The sequence below is a fragment of the Schistocerca nitens genome, chromosome 2, assembly GCF_023898315.1.
Source record: "Schistocerca nitens isolate TAMUIC-IGC-003100 chromosome 2, iqSchNite1.1, whole genome shotgun sequence".
NCBI classification, from domain to species: domain Eukaryota; kingdom Metazoa; phylum Arthropoda; class Insecta; order Orthoptera; family Acrididae; genus Schistocerca; species Schistocerca nitens.
In genome coordinates this window covers 1,063,464,658-1,063,481,498 of record NC_064615.1, presented here as the reverse complement: position 1 = coordinate 1,063,481,498, position 16,841 = coordinate 1,063,464,658, and positions in this window count along the sequence as shown.

Below are 16,841 nucleotides of genomic sequence, written 5' to 3'. Positions count from 1 at the left end.
AAAAAGATGATTTCCTTGGCCATCACATCCAATCCTGGGACTGGGACAGCTTCAGAGCACACCATTGTGACCCAATTTTATCCAGGTCTGGAATGTGTTAATTAACTACTTTGACAGGGCCATGATTTCCTAAAATCATGCCCTGAAGTGAGATCTACTCTGTCTGAAATGTTGCCCACCACACCTAGAGTAGCTTTCTGACACCCTCCCAATCTCCACAATATTCTTGTCAGACCCTATGCTCCTTCTGCACCCATATCCCTACCCTATGGCTCCTACCCCTGTGTCCATCCCTGCTGCAAGACTTGCACTATGCACCCTCCTACCACCACTGATAATAGCCCTGTAACTGGCAAAAACATATAGCATCAAAGGGAGAGCCATCTGCGAAATGACATGCATCATATACCAGCTATTATGAAAACACTGTTCATCCTTCTACATCGGCGTGACTACCACCAACTTATCAATTAGGATGAATGGGCAGAGGTACAGGGTATATACTGGCAACTCACAATATCCTGCTGCAGAGCATACTCTACAACATGATATTCGTGACTTTGGCACCTGTTTCAAAACGTGCCATCAGGATTCTTCCCCCAGACACCAGTTTCTCAGAACTCCACAAGTGGAAACTAGTACTACATCATGTCCTTGGTTCTTGCCACCCACCTGGCCTTAATTTAGGTTAATTTCTTCCCTCTCAGCTTTTCTGCACTGTAACTACTCTTTACTTCAGTCCATTTTAATTTCCTACATCTTTCATTGTCTTTCCCATCTATTTTTCACCGCCCCCTCCCACCTCTGCTACACAATGCACATAGCTTCTCACTGCTATTAACTAGTGCTCAATGTTTTGGTAGTAATTTCTGTCTTGCATATTACCCTGTTTTGCACTTCGGGTTTTGCTCTCAGGTTTTCAAGTCTCGTTCGATGCAGTACCCAACAATCAGTCTTTCCTACTCATCCTGTATGATAAGTCTTCCCTTACCTATGGTTCCAGATGACTTTCCCAAAATCTACCCCTTTTACTAGACCTCTCCAGTTCTTTTCCTTCACCCTTCTTTCTTCTCCTTCAACCCTTCAGCCTGAAGAAGGAGCCACTGGCTCCAAAACCTTGCCAATCACAACAGTCTTTTATGTGTGTGTGTTCTGCCGCTGCTTGGTGAGTAGATTTTTTATCTATCCAATTAAATAATTTTATCAATAATTGATTGTTTTCATTGTTATATGTATTTAGTCAGCATTTTCCACCAATAAAATTTTATGACATCCTGTCTCTGTATAACGGGTACTTCATGTCTAAACAAATATGCCCAAAGTGGTACTGCAGTAACAAAAAAAAAATTGGCTAAAAAGGGTCTGAACTTGAAATAACTGCAAAAAATTATGTAAAACTGAGATACAAATCATAAGACTGGCACTTCAGATTAATAGTGTTTGATGAGCAAAGTGTCCAGAAAAAAATGTAAAGCATGCAATTTTTTTGTTAACCCTATTCTTATTTATTGTTTATATGTGTCAAAGTGTATAAACATGTCAAAGTTTTTTTTTTTTTCTTTCAAATAACCCATTTGGAGGGTACGATTAATCAACTTTGGCTACTCTTCATTGTATTACATTTCTTCAGTTTCCAAATTTCCTTCATCCTTTTATAGTGTTGTTCCCTTTCTTCTTGAGTCCACTTTCGTCTAGTTATTTTCTTTCTCTCCTGAAATTCTGCCTTTTGAACTGCCTTTCTGAAATGTGTTCTGTTTTCTATTGTGTCAAAGTATATAAATAAACTGTCAAAAATTTACTTATCCACAGATTTCATTTCACATTAGCAGCATGTCCTGCAGTGGGGAAAGGAAGGAGACCAGCAGAAAAATCTTCCTGCTGCAGCACAAAAAATGCAGGTACATCCCTCTTTAAAAGACTGTTACAGAAAAGTGAAGAACCAGTTGCCTCAATTGTCATTCTGCATTTTGGCATGTGAACTTATTCATGCTTTTCTGTGATGAAAGATGGTAGCAGGGGGACAGCGATTGTCGAAGAGAGAGGAGATAGTGATGGTGGAAGAGAGAGGAGACAGTACTAGCGGGAGAGAAAGAAAGGGGAGACAGTGATGATGTGAGAAAAAAAGTCAGTAAAAGAGAAAGAGAGATGGATGAAGTAACAATGAGAGCAGAGAGAGAGGAGATATTGATGGTCAGTAAGGGACAGTGGCAGTAAAAGACAAACAGGAATGCATGTAGATAGAAGCAATGGGGGCAAAAAAGAGAGCAGACAGTGGAAATGAAAAATATATATGAGTGGAAAATATACTTAGGCTTAGGTCTGGACCCTCCCAGACTGTCAGACTTTACCACATAGCTACAAGGGAGGATGCATTATGACCGAAATTTTAGACATCTATATCTACATGTATGTGATTATTCTGCAATTCACAATTAAGTGCCTGGCAGAGGGTTCATTGAACCACCTTTAAGCTACTTCTCTACCATTCCACTTTCGAAAAAATGTGTGGGAAAAGGAACACTTAAACCTTTATGTGCAATCTCCAATTTCTCTTATTTTATTATAATGATCATTTCTCCCTATGTAGGTGCTGCCAAAAAAAAAAATTTCACAATCTGAGGAGAAAGTTGGTGACTGAAATTTCATGAGAAGGTCCTGGCATTACGAAAAACACCTTTGTTTTAATGACTGCCTCCCTAATTCATGTATCATATCTGTGGTACTCTCCCTCTATTTCACAATCATACAAAATGAGCTGCTCTTCTTTGAACTTTTCAATGCCTTCCATCAATCCTATCTGATGCAGATCCCACACTGCACAGCAATACTTCAGAAGAGGGCAGTCAAGCATAGCGTAAGCAGTCTCTTCAGTAGACTTGTTCCATTTTCTAAGTGTTCTGCCTATAAATTGCAGTCTTTCATTTGCTTTCCCCACAACATCATCTATGTGATCATTCAGTTCAAGTTATTTGCAATTGTAGTCCCTAAGTATATAGTTGAGTTTATGGCCTTTAGATTTGAGTGATTTATCATATAACCAGAAATTTAGTGGATTCTTTTTTGTGATCATGTGGATGACTTCACACTTTTCATGATTTAGAGTCAATTGCTACTTTTTCACCATATGATATCTTGTCTAAATCATTCTGCAATTAGTTTTGCTCATCTGTTGACGTTACATGATGGTAAATGACAGTATCATCTGCAAACAATCACTTGGGTACAGGGGAGAAGTTGGACCCCCAGAGTTTTTGAGTTGCTGAGATGTAGTGGAGACAGTGACAGTGCAAAGGAAAGGCAAAAGGAGACAGTGTAAATTGAGGTACCAGTGACAGTTTGATATACTGTAAATCAATGGGAGAGAGATGTATAAATACAGTGGCAGTGAGAGGGAGATGCTGAATATGAAAAGAGACTAAGTAAAAAGGTTTAGAATGTTCTGTGTTAAAAGAGTGTGAATATGTTCTCATGCCAAAATTTTTGCTGAGGAAGGTGGAATGAGGACTGAGGAAGCTGATTCCCTACTTTTCTGTCGGTCTTTTAAAGAGGAGCATATCTGCCTTTTTGTTCTCAAATAGGAGCAATTTTCCACTGGTTATTAGCTACCAAAGCTATGAAAGAAGATGAACTTTAGAATGAGCATCTAAAATTGCTGCCATTCTTGAAAAAGTTTCTTTATGGCACTTAATTATTAACTTCTCATAATAATTTTAAAACTAATTTTTTGTTAAATATTTCATTTTCTTAATTGTGCAACAGTGACAGAGGAAATTGTCAAAAGAAAATAATATGAACATAAAATAAATATACTGATACAGATGCCTCCAAATAACAATAATGACAGATAGACCTACTTCTTAGTGCACAGGACTCTGAATGTTGCTTCAATTCAGCAGTTCAATGTGTTAGCTGCACTTAAGTTTCCAGAAATAGAATGATAGTTATAGTTGGCGCTGCAGCCTGAGATGCTGGAATTGGCAATCATGAGGTGACTTTGCTTGTGTGTATATCTGTGTGAATGTTTTTTTCTTGTGTGTGTGTGTGTGTGTGTGTGTGTATGTGTGTGTGTGTGTGTGTGTGTGTGTTTACTGATGAAGGCTGTGGCCGAAATCTATATGTGAGTGTCCTTTAATTGTGATGTGTCTTCTTTATGGTATGTAGCAATCTATCTTTACATCAGTGATAGTTATATTTCATTCGTGCAGTCCTGATTGAGGTTTTCAAGGAGGTGCAGAGAGCAAAAGGAACAATCTTCACCTACTGGAGTCCAACACATGGACACCTGCAGGGAGAGAGGCAGTGTGGGGAACATGCTGTACTTTCCTCATACAGTGCTGTCACTGCATATGTGCTTACTGCTTCAGTATGGCAGAGTATGACAATCAATTCAAAATGGTTACAGTTCACACAGGTACAGTATTTTTAGATCCCCAGAGTTGGCAGTGACTGGACACAAAACACTTGTAGCCCTAAGCACCTGATTCCTACCAGGTCTAGTGCAGCAGATTGAAGTTGACTTCAATTTCACATTTGTTTTTGCTGCCATTTGCCAGGAATGCCAAAATATGCACATAGGCAGTTTACAAGCATGATTCAATATGCTCACAATCACACTATCCCAAACCAACACCAAAAAAGATTCCTGGAAGTCATAGCATCAACCTGAAACTAAACAAAAAAGTACTCACAAGCATATACCATATACTGCAAATGCACAGTGAAAAAAACTGTGTGAATCATGACACAGTCTCTCTAAAGCATTTCTTGGGAACTATAGCACTGTGCTACCACTATTAATGAACAGTTCATCTAGTTTAACCACTGTAAACCAAACTAAAGAAACAATTACAAGGTAAAGGTACATTTAACTACAGAAAAATTGCATCCTGCAGACTCTATGAAAAGCTCAGGCAACTTTTGTAAGGATACCACGATCGATATCCTTGACAGTGAGCTACATAGCAACAGGTGCTAGCTTGTGAGCCTTGCCTTCTAGAACTTTCTGTAGTCTCCCACCTCTCCCCGTGGACAGGGCATTGTTGTGTTCAGACAACCATGAAGTTAGTAGTGAGCACACAAGGAGTAGTGGGAGCAAACTAATCTATGTTTTCCTGATTTTCATTTCTCTCTGCTGTTTTCCTGTCAGGGTATACACAGCTCTTCCTCTCTTTTCAGCATGACTTATTGTCTCCCATTACATATCAAGGTTTTGCACTACCCTCCAGAGTTCTCACGATATTCTTTATACCGTGCTTCATCCATTAGTACTCTCATCTCCTGTTCATGCACGGGAAAGCCTGTATCTGATGATGCCCCCACTGCATTGTTCGTAATTTTCTCTCATGTAGCTACCTCTGCCTTTTTGCTGTCAGTCGTCCTATGTTTTGTGATGCGGATTATTGTCATACCACTGCTGACCATTTGCCACTGTATTCACTGTTTTGCTCTTTCTTCTATTCATTTTGAATTCAGTTTTGCTTGCCCTGCTTTCTTGATCATAAGACCATATGCCATACCTGTATTTCACACTGATATTCTGTTCATTACCCATCTTATTAATGTTTTCTCTCACACTGGGGGGATCCAAATATCTATTTAATTCTAGTGACTTCTCCAGCACACCAACTAGTGACTCACACAACTGTGTATTGTATGTTTTTAGTCTCAGTTCATCCTTGACCTTTTGCACTTGCTGTGACCTATATTTATCTAGGAAAGCTTTTCAAAACTCATTGTACATCATACTGTCTAAATTCAGGGACTCTGCCAAGTTGGCTGCTCCTTCTTCCATCTGCCTCACTATGGAATCTATCTTTTTTGGGTCTGTCCATCTTCTGCGTATCAAACAATGGAAACTCCACGAATATCAACAATCTAATAAATGATAGATTGCTACTTACCATAAAGAAAACACGTCAAGTTGCAAACAACTGCATTCTGATCCAAGATGCTGGAGTTGGTGGTCAGGTATGTGTGAGGTGTGCTATATTGTGTGTATTAATTGTGTGTGTTTCTCTTTTACTGATGAAGGCTGTGGCCAAAAGCTTATGTAGGTGTCTTTTAATTGTGACTGTCTGCAACTTAACGTGTCTTCTTTATGGTAAGTTCCATTCTCTGCACCTACTCACACACCAGCTTTTCCAGTACAATTAGAATTTTAGGTGTTAGTGAGAGCAGCAAACATAAACAAAGTGCAGTGTTTAGAAAAGGTGCGAGGCATTAATAATTCAGATGAGTGTTTTTACTTTTGCTTCTTTTACAGCAGACTTTTACAAACATTATTATTAAGCCTAATTCATTGTTGTTTATGCATATCTTGCTTAGTAATAATATTTTAGCCAGGAACATTCTGACAGGATTTATGAAAAGGGAAAAATTATAAATGTGACTGATTTTGTATTTAGGTTGTTTCTGTGCACTGACTGTTTAATAAATTGTAGATTTAAGACCAATGTTTATGCTTGCTACATGTGTTCATTATGTGTTTAATGCGCTAATCTTGGTTATTTACACTCTTGTGTTCTCTAAAATTTTGCTGAACAGGATTTCAATTCTTGTTTATTTACATTTCACATACAACATATATAGAGGTTTAGATAATTAACATGACTAGTTGAACAAAATTACACACAAGGCACATCTTTCAATATTTATGTAATCCACAACTATGGATTTCCTGAGTTTTTCAAAATGTTATACCTTTCTATATGCTTGTCATTATTCAATTTATGTGATATTTAGTGTTTCATAATTGAGTGACATTTTGATACTAATAATATCTGCTTTTATTTATGTAGCTTAAATCAATTCAAGACAAAGCCATAAATTGTTGTTACATTTTAGTATGTGAATGAGTTGGCAGTGTTGCTCTGTTGGTTGAAAAATGTAGCAAACTCATAGACAATGGATCAAGTATTTTGTTGTTTAGTGTTGTATTTTGATACAGGTGTGTTTTCTGTAAATTTCATAACGTTTTGAGCCATTATTTTTGACAAATTTTGCATTTTGCAAAAACAGTAAAAAGTGGGGTTGTAAAGATATTATGATTGATGTTCTTGTCAGTGAGCTATGTAGCAACAAGTGCTAGCTGGCAAGCCTTACTCTCTAGAACTTTTTGTACTCTCCTGCCTTTTCCAGCTAACAGGGCATTGTCATGTTGCAAAAGCAGTTTCACTTACAAGAGCACATGCAAGGAGTAGTGGGACAGACTTGGTCAAGGGAACATGTAATGAAACAGTTGTGAACCAGAAATATGTGAAGCTGTATTATAATATTATGAGAAGAAAAGTTGCCACTCACCATATAGTGGATATGCTGAGTTGCAGATAGACACAACAAAAAAGGCAGCAGTCAGATATATCCACCTACAAACCTTGCCACAGTGACCCCATTCCAAAAATCCAGCAGTCCTCAAATCCATAGGCCCATCCCAGAACCTCTCCCCAGAGTTCATCTCTCTGCTCACCCCTACCAATCCCCCCACTCCTACCTTCTACATGCCTCCTAAAGTCCATAACCCCAACCATCCAGGACACTCCATTGTGGCTGGTTACGGTGCACCCACTGAGAGAATTTCTATTCTCATACACCATCACCTTCAACCTATTATCTGTAACCTATCCTCCTATGTAAAAGATACCGACAATTTCCTCCACCAACTCTCCATAGTTCCTGTCCCTTTACCAAACAGTGCCTTGCTCATCACTATTGATGCCAGCTCCATTTACACTAACATCCCTAATGCTCATGGCCTTACTGCTATTGAACACTACCTTTCTCACCGCCCAACAGATTCCAAACCAACAATCTCCTTCCTAGTCAGCATGACCAACTATACCCTCACCCACAATTACTTCTCCTTTGAAGGCTTTACCTACAAACAAATCCGAGGTATGGATATGGTAACCCATGTGGCACCATCCTATGCCAACTTATTCATGGGCCATCTAGAGAAATCCTTCCTAAAAACCCAGAATGCTAAACCCCTCATCTGGTTCAGATTCACTGATGACATCTTTGCTATCTGGGTTGAAGGTGAGGATGCCCCATCCACATTCCTCCAGAACCTCAACAACTTCTCGCCCATTTGCTTCACCTGGTCCTGCTCGACCTGACAAGCCACCTTCCTAGATGTTGACCTTCACCTCAAAGATGGCTACATCAGTACCTCTGTCCATATCAAACCTACTAACCACCAGCAATACCTCCACTTGGACAGCTGCCACCCATTCCATACCAAGAAGTCCCTTCCATACAGCCTAGCCACCCATGGTCATCACATCTGCAGTGATGAGCAGTCCCTCTCAAAATATATCAAAGGTCTCACTGAAGCCTTCACAGACCGTAATTATCCTCCCAACCTTGTACAAAAACAATTCTCCCTGCCTTATCCTTCCAGTTTCCCACCACCACCTGAAGTCCCACCACTTGCTCCATCACTGGCATAGAGCTGCTTCTGTTGTATATAAAAAAATAAACATTATTTAACCAGGTGATCTGGGGTTGCAGAAAACTGAAGAACAGCAAAAACTGTCTTTGCTTTTTCTGCATAAAGTTGCATCACCCTACTTTAATTTATTCTGAAATTAGCACAGAAACTGCAGAGAGTAGAGTTTTGCTGATTTTGGATTGCTTGCATCTCCAAATTGGCTGCATGATCTTTTTTTTCCCCACACAATGTGAACTTGACAGAGACTGCATATCCTACCATTTTTCAATTTATGATAAGAGTATCAAGTGCAATTACTGCTGACAACTGTCTGTCACACACAGATGATATGTTAAAATTAATAAAGCTTATGTTTTTGCTTCTGAACACCACAAGTGTTTTGCAGCCATGTGATCAAGATTTTATACAAACTTCAAATTTTAGCAACAAAAGTGATCACTCCTAAAATATTTACCTGCAAGTGAAGTAAATTAAGATTTCTCCACTAGTTTATTTGCTGGATTACATATGTTGCAATCTGAATGTAATTTGGTGATGCATGAAATGACTGAAAATTGCTTGTGCCATGCATGACTTTCCAAAGTAACAGTGCCTCAAGAATTGGTGTATACTGAAAGTGAACTGATTTAAGGAAATATTTGAGAAAGTTTCTTTATTCTTAGGCTGTCATGTAGTACTAGTTGATGAATTATTTTTAATCAGTGAAGTGTGTACAGCACTGATTATCATAGATGAAGAAGTATGAAGAAGTTTGGAAATGATTCAAAGCACACTCGAACCATCACATTGATGAAGAGGGTGACAGATTTGAAAATTAAATTAACATTGCAATTGTGTCCCCGCTACATTTGAGGTGTGACACATCGCAAAAAATATGTGCTGTTTAGAGCTGGATTTTAATGGAGAAATGAATAAAACAATTTACAGCAGTGAACAGATTCCAAAAGTTTGATGGTGGAAGAAGCATTGCAAAAAAAGGACTTTTTCCTAAACAGAAAAATTAATAAAGTTCAAAAATGTAAATAGCCCATAGAAATCATTTGAATTAATTGACTGATCATATAAGCGAACTATGCCAAATCATAGAAGATGGCATATCAACTCTCCGATGACATCTACAATAAAGTCAATGTGCATTACTGTGAAAACTGAACACTATGCTCTATGTAGTTGTGTGTGTTGTCACATTAAATGTTGGTGAAACAGGGAAAAATGGAGATGAAGGAGAGGGAAATCCTCCAAAACATTCTGGGATCCACAGTAAACAAGAATGGCAACTACAAATTAAGAAACAACAAGAAAATCTATAAGAAATATCCCAAACTCACAGACACAATCTCGAGAAGGGTGCTCTGTTGCTTTAGACATGTGAAAAGAATGAAGGACAATAGATTAACTAAAGGAATCTTCGAGCATTTCAATAACAAAAGGAACAAAAATAAATGGATGAAAGACCTAATTAGAGATTAGCATAAGTAAAGGAAATATTCAAAACAGAGAAAAATTCAGAATTGAAATAAAAAATTTCAAAGATTTCAAGATAAAGAGAAGAAACATGAAAGAATTTTCGCCTTGGGACAAAAATAACGGAAGAGTGATGGAATGAAAGCGCTGGAAAATAGGAAGAAGAACCTTATTTGAAACACAATTGAATCATTCACCTAAAGAACACTGTAACTGAAAAAGGTCTGTAGCTAAAAGATCTGTTTTATGTTGACCTATTTTGGCTTACTTAATGCAGGCAGCAAATACAAGGTAAAAAACAATTTTGCATATTTCTGTAACAGTTTGTACACAAACAGTTATCACACAGTTGCTTCCCTTGTCTATTACAATTTTCCTGGATGAAAGAATGTTGTATCTGGGTATTTACAATCTTGTACTGCTGAAACGCAACGGCTTTTCTGTGGTACTTACTGCAGAAATAGATAGCTTATTTTGAGAAAATACAACACTCGTAAAAGCTCATAACATTTATTCAAATACAAATCTGCTGTCACCAGCAGAAAAAATTTGGTACAACTCCAGTTACAATTACACCAAACATGTACATTCAGCATTACATTTTCTTTATTTTGTTTATTTGTCATTATAAATCTCTTTCTCAGAACATATATCATACACAGAATATTGGACCGTTTTATCTATTGGTTTTTCAAATGTCAGACGTACATTATTTAAATTTTTATAACAAATTGGATCTATAAAGTTAATAATTACAAATTTTTTACAATACTGTATGGTTCAAATGGCTCTGAGCACTATGGGACTTAACATCTGAGGTCAACAGTCCCCTAGAACTTAGAACTACTTAAACCTAACTAACCTAAGGACATCACACACATCCATGCTCAAGGCAGGATTCGAACCCGCGACTGTAGCAGTGGTGTGATTCCAGACTGAAGCGCCTAGAACCGCTCGGCCACACCGGCCGGCAAAATACTGTATATTTATAGCTTATTTCTACAGTTAAAGATACAAATTACATTTTTTTTCTTGCATAAGACACTGTGAGATTGAATAGTAGCAGTTTTTCAGAAGGTAGGCTTGTTTCACTACTCTTATAATTGCCTTTTGTTTCCTGAAAACTGTATTGCCTGTTGCATTTCCCCAGAAAATGATACCGTACTTCAGTATTGAATGCACAGGTGCAAAGTATACAGCCCTAACTGTTTCTGCACTAGTGTTGTTGCAAAGAATTCTTATTACATAGTTCATTTTTGCTAGTTTTGAATTTAGGGATGTGATATGAGTGCTCCATTTAAGATTTTCCTGGATATGAATCGCAAGAAATTTAGTTTCAGTGACAGCACTAATGTTTTGGTTATCTATACATATTATGGGTTGTACATTTTTATTTTTATTGGTGTGGAAATCATGAGTACCATTTTTTTGGGATGAACTATTAGCCTGCTTCTGGTAAACCATTCAGACGCTCCATTTTTAATATCTTTTGCAGATGTAGTAAGATTTTCTTCCTTATACCCTTCAGTCAATAGACTGGTGTCATCTGCAAACGGTACTAGTTCAGAATCCCTAACATGTGATGGGAAATCACTAATGTATACCAAAAAAGAAAGGGACCTAAAATGTGGAATACCATGAATAAGTCAACATGGTTCTGAAAGGTGTACCTGGAGTTCATTTCTTACATGTACTTAATTTCAGTTACCTGAGAGCGATATTGCAAATATGATTTAACCCATTGATTTGGCACACCTCTTACACCATACCGTTCAAGCTTCCTCAGGAGCACAGAATGATCAATCGCATCAAAAGCTTTTGTTAGGTCCAAGAATAAACCTGAGATATTTCTGTGGTTGTCCACTGCATTTAAGACAAGGTTTATCAAATTCAAAGTGGCTGTTTCAAATTATCACTGTGGACAAAAGCCGTTTTGTCATCCAGAAATAATATTATTCTTGTCAAAGAAGGTAGTTAGTTTTGAAAGGAACACTTACTCAATAATTTTTGAAAACCCTGACAGAAGAGAGACAGGCCTATAGTGACCCATACATTGATCACCATTTTTATATAGGGATATTACCTTTGCCATTTTCAGTTGCTGTGGGAAGACACCTTATGATAAGGATGAATAGCATATGTCCAATAAAGGTGAAAGTATTTGTCTTGCTGTTATTTTTATAATATAATCTGGAACATCATCAATACCAGTTGAATAATTACTCTTCAGTGAATTAATGATATTTAGGAACTCTGCTGGGCCTATTGGACAGAGGAATGTGTATACATTATTTATTTCAACTGATGAAAGTTCTTTCCATGTTGTATTAAGAGGATTTCCAAATTTTTCCTTCAATAATTTTCCAGCAACAGTTGCATAATAAGAATTGAAAATGTTTGCAACTACCCTAGGGTCAGTGGCATTCTTGTCATCATGTGATATCACAATATTTTTATGAGATGTCTTCTTCCCCATAAGATCCTGCACAGCTTTCACCATGGACTTAATTTTATTGAATGACTTCATATTATATTTGTCATTTTCCTCAATTTTTGCCTCTTTTATGGCATGTTTCAAAACTAGCTTGTATTTTTTGAAATAACTAAGAAATTCTGGACTGTTGTCAGTTTTAGACTGCAGAAAAAGTTCCCACTTCCTTTTATAAGATACTCTAATGCTTGATGTAATCCAATTTGTGAATATATCTGTGCTTTTGGAAATCACTTTCCTTTGTGGAAAAGCTATGTCAAAGTTATGCTTGAAAACATTCAAAAAATTTTCCATCTTTTTGTTGGGAATAGAGGTATCAAATACTTCTCTCAAAGATTGTTCACTGATTAGATACTGGAAGTATTCAATAATTTTCATATTATAAATCCTTTTATGGATAATATTTTGTACACTGGTCAAAATGTGATTTGCAGGTGTGGTTAGTAATTGCGAAAGATGGTCACTATAGCCAGTATCAAAGTTTTCTGATGTACACTTGTCCATGTTTACATATACCTGATCAAGGAGAGTGACACTAGTTTTTGTTACATGTGTTGGAGAACTAACAGTCAGACAATGATTGTAGGCTTTTGTAATATTTAATAACTTGTCCCTGTGAGGGCTATGGCTCAGAAAGTCAATACTAAAATCTCCACATAGTACCACTGTTTTCCCAGTTGTCTTAAGTTTACCTAAGGCAAGTTCCAGTTTCCTGAAAAAAAAAACACTTATGTTGCTAACAGGAGACCTATACACACATAAAATAATAGTTTTTGTTTTTTTTTCAGAAATTAACTCAACAGCTGAGATTTCAAAGTCTCTTTCACAAACAAGTTTGCAAACAGAGGCTACATTTTCTTTTACATATATACAAGTTCCCCCATGTTTTGATTCCATTCTACAAAAGCAGTATGCAAGTTTAAAATGCAATATTTTTAAGTATTTAAAATACTCGTTTTGTAACCAATGCTCACAAAAACATAAAATTGAAACATCTTTACATTCACTATTGAGGAGTATATTTATTTCACCAACTTTGTTTGTTAATTACTGTACATTCTGGTGTACAATCTTCATCGTGTATTTGCAATTTAATTCTGCATCACATTTTTTTGTGATACAGTCTACTTCCCTAAAAAATGTCTTTTGCCCTTTTTGTAAGACATTGCATCTTTCTTAATGACACATTTGTCCAAAGTACTTTGGACTGTTCTATATTATGCTTGTTGTGACTCAAATTTGCTAAATGGCAGATTTCTTCAACCAAAACTTTTCTCCCACTGTGATTTAAATGACAACCATGGCTGGTATGCATGGACCTGTGCTTACATCAATTTTGCCAGAAGACATGCAGATATACTACTGACTTGGTGGTTGCTGATAGAAATTCCTTTTTTCAGCTGGGATATACTGACACATGTCAAGTTGAGTCATTTTTCTTGGTGATTTGTACTGGCAAGAGTATTAGATAGGAAAAACTAATATGTTACCTTGTGGCAGATTACTTTTCCCAGTACCTCTCAGCTTCTTTGCAATTCCATGACAAACCTGTGGTTTTTCCCTTAGTTTAGTAGGGTTCTGAAATGAAATTTATAGCCAGTTATACTCAGTTATTTTAAATGTAAACATATGAACCATTCTTTTTATATGCTAAATATAAAAATAAACTTTTGCTCATTTGCATATAACTAATGATATTTTTAAAAACTGTACTTCTAAATGAACCTTTTTAAATTACTTTGTACAATTATCTATACATTATGCATACATCAGTAACCTCTATGATAGCATTTTTATTCCTTATATGCTTGAAGCATGCAGGGCAACTTTTACTCATGCTAATTTTACATGGTTATGATTTGTTGCAGTGCAACAGAATGAGATGTGTATTTTCTTTACATTATAATTTCTGTTTTTTAGCCTCTTAATGCAGTAGACAGTAATGTTCTTTTTTTTTCTTTTACTTCCATTGAAGCTTCTGAAGATAGTTGTTGCACCGCTGAAACAAATAATTCTGATCAAAAAACTTTGCAATGAAGACAGTTAAATAAAAAATTATGTACACCATATTATCACTCTCCAAATAGTCATATTATGTTAAGGTCTACTCAGTAAACTTCGCTGTTTCATAAACACTCCCCCCCATACCTGTAAAGATTATACAAATCAAATATGTGGTTTCTGATTAACAAACCACACAAACACTCATTTTATAGATCTACTTTACTGGTGTACACCGCATGACACATTGCAGGTTGCTTGCTACAGGTGCCATATCGAGGAGACAGGTATAAAGATTTGACATGACACTCAGTTGTAGAATGTTGATGTTACCAGGCTAAGAGTCACACAAAAACTAAATTTGTTGTTTGGAGCTGCATACAGTGAATTTCTTGTAAGATTACATTTAAACAATTAGTAACTTATCCCCGCATACACATTCTGTTCTATTCTGGATTTTCTATCAATGCAAAGAACTATATAAGGAAGAAGTTTAGACCTGATACTGTCAATATAGCTGAAGGGCAATGAGCTGTAAAATACAATACAGGATCTTATGGTTTTGTATGAAATACCATAATAGATAAGGGAAACTCCAGATTGGAATATCAACAATATGACAAAAAGGATAGATTGCTGCTCACTTTAAAGATGACACGTTAATTTGCTGACAGGCACAATGAGAAAACCATTGTATGTTTAGCTTTCAGCCAAAGCCTTCTTCAGAAAAGAAAACAAGCACACATTGATTCACACAAATGTGTGCTTGTTCACACACCCATGACCACAATCCCGGGCATTATTAAAAAATGAGCATTAAGAATAATGAAAGGGGCTGCACCAAGAGAGCCCTGCAGGGAAATTTTCAAAGAATTTCAAATAATGTCGCTTCCATCTTTATATATCTACAAAAGTATCTGCTTTTTCAACTCTCACCCCCAATTTTCTTCTTTAAATAGTGAGTGCCATGACTACCCAACAAGACACAAGAATGATTTCCACAGAGAAACACACAAAACAGAGCCCAATATCACAAAAGTGCAATGTATCACCCCAAAATCCTTTTTAGTGTTCTTCCCTTAAGTATCAAAAAGATAGAAAAGTTTTACATTTTTAAAAATCGGCTTAAAAATGTTATTAAGAGAATGTTTTTACAGTGTTACAGAATATTGAACAAATGTATGAAAATAGTCTGCCTGTACACACTATAATTAATTAATTATTGTTTGTTCTCTTATTCATAGTGGTCAATGATAATGATAATTCATATTTGTACAAATGTATGAAAATACTCTGCCTGTACACACTATAATTAATTAATTATTGTTTGTTCTGTTATTCTCTACTATAGTGGTCAATGATAATGATAAGTCATATCTGAAAAACAAATGTATGAAAATAGTATGCACTATACATAATTAATTATTGTTTGTTTTGTTATTCTGTACTATACGCTGCACGAGATGTGTGTGTGTTTTCTTTTCTGAAGAAAGCTTTGGCAGAAAGCTAAATGTGTAGAAGTCTTTCCATTGTGCCTGTCTGCAACTCAAAGTGTCATCTTCAAAGTGAATAGTAATCCATACTTTTCCTTATAGTGTTGATATACCATTACAGATAGGGTAATTATTGATTTCCAGTGAGCTAATGGATCTGTAATCGGTTTTGTGCACTTTTTTAAAGATTTTCTCACTGAAACTCACCTCCCTAAGTGGTACATGTGATGCCTGTCTGAATATGTGTGATGTAATTGTATTTGGTCTTTGTCTTTCATTAAATCACCTTGCTGCTTGAGATGCTTTTGAGTTCACAGTTTGATTGTCCTTCAGATCACTTTAAATAAATTCTAAGAACGAAAATATTTGGATGTACGAGGGCAGTTCAATAAGTAATGCAACACATTTTTTTTTCTCGGCCAATTTTGGTTGAAAAAACCGGAAATTTCTTGTGGAATATTTTCAAACATTCCCGCTTCGTCTCGTATAGTTTCATTGACTTCCGACAGGTGGCAGTGCTGTACGGAGCTGTTAAAATGGCGTCTGTAATGGATGGGCGCTGCAAACAACGGGCAGTGATCGAGTTTCTTTTGGCGGAAAACCAGGGCATCTCAGATATTCATAGGCGCTTGCAGAATGTCTACGGTGATCTGGCAGTGGACAAAAGCACGGTGAGTCATTGGGCAAAGCGTGTGTCATCATCGCTGCAAGGTCAAGCAAGACTGTCTGATCTCCCGCGTGCGGGCCGGCCGTGCACAGCTGTGACTCCTGCAATGGCGGAGCGTGCGAACACACTCGTTCAAGATGATCGACGGATCACCATCAAACAACTCAGTGCTCAACTTGACATCTCTGTTGGTAGTGCTGTCACAATTGTTCACCAGTTGGGATATTCAAAGGTTTGTTCCCGCTGGGTCCCTCGTTGTCTAACCGAACACCATAA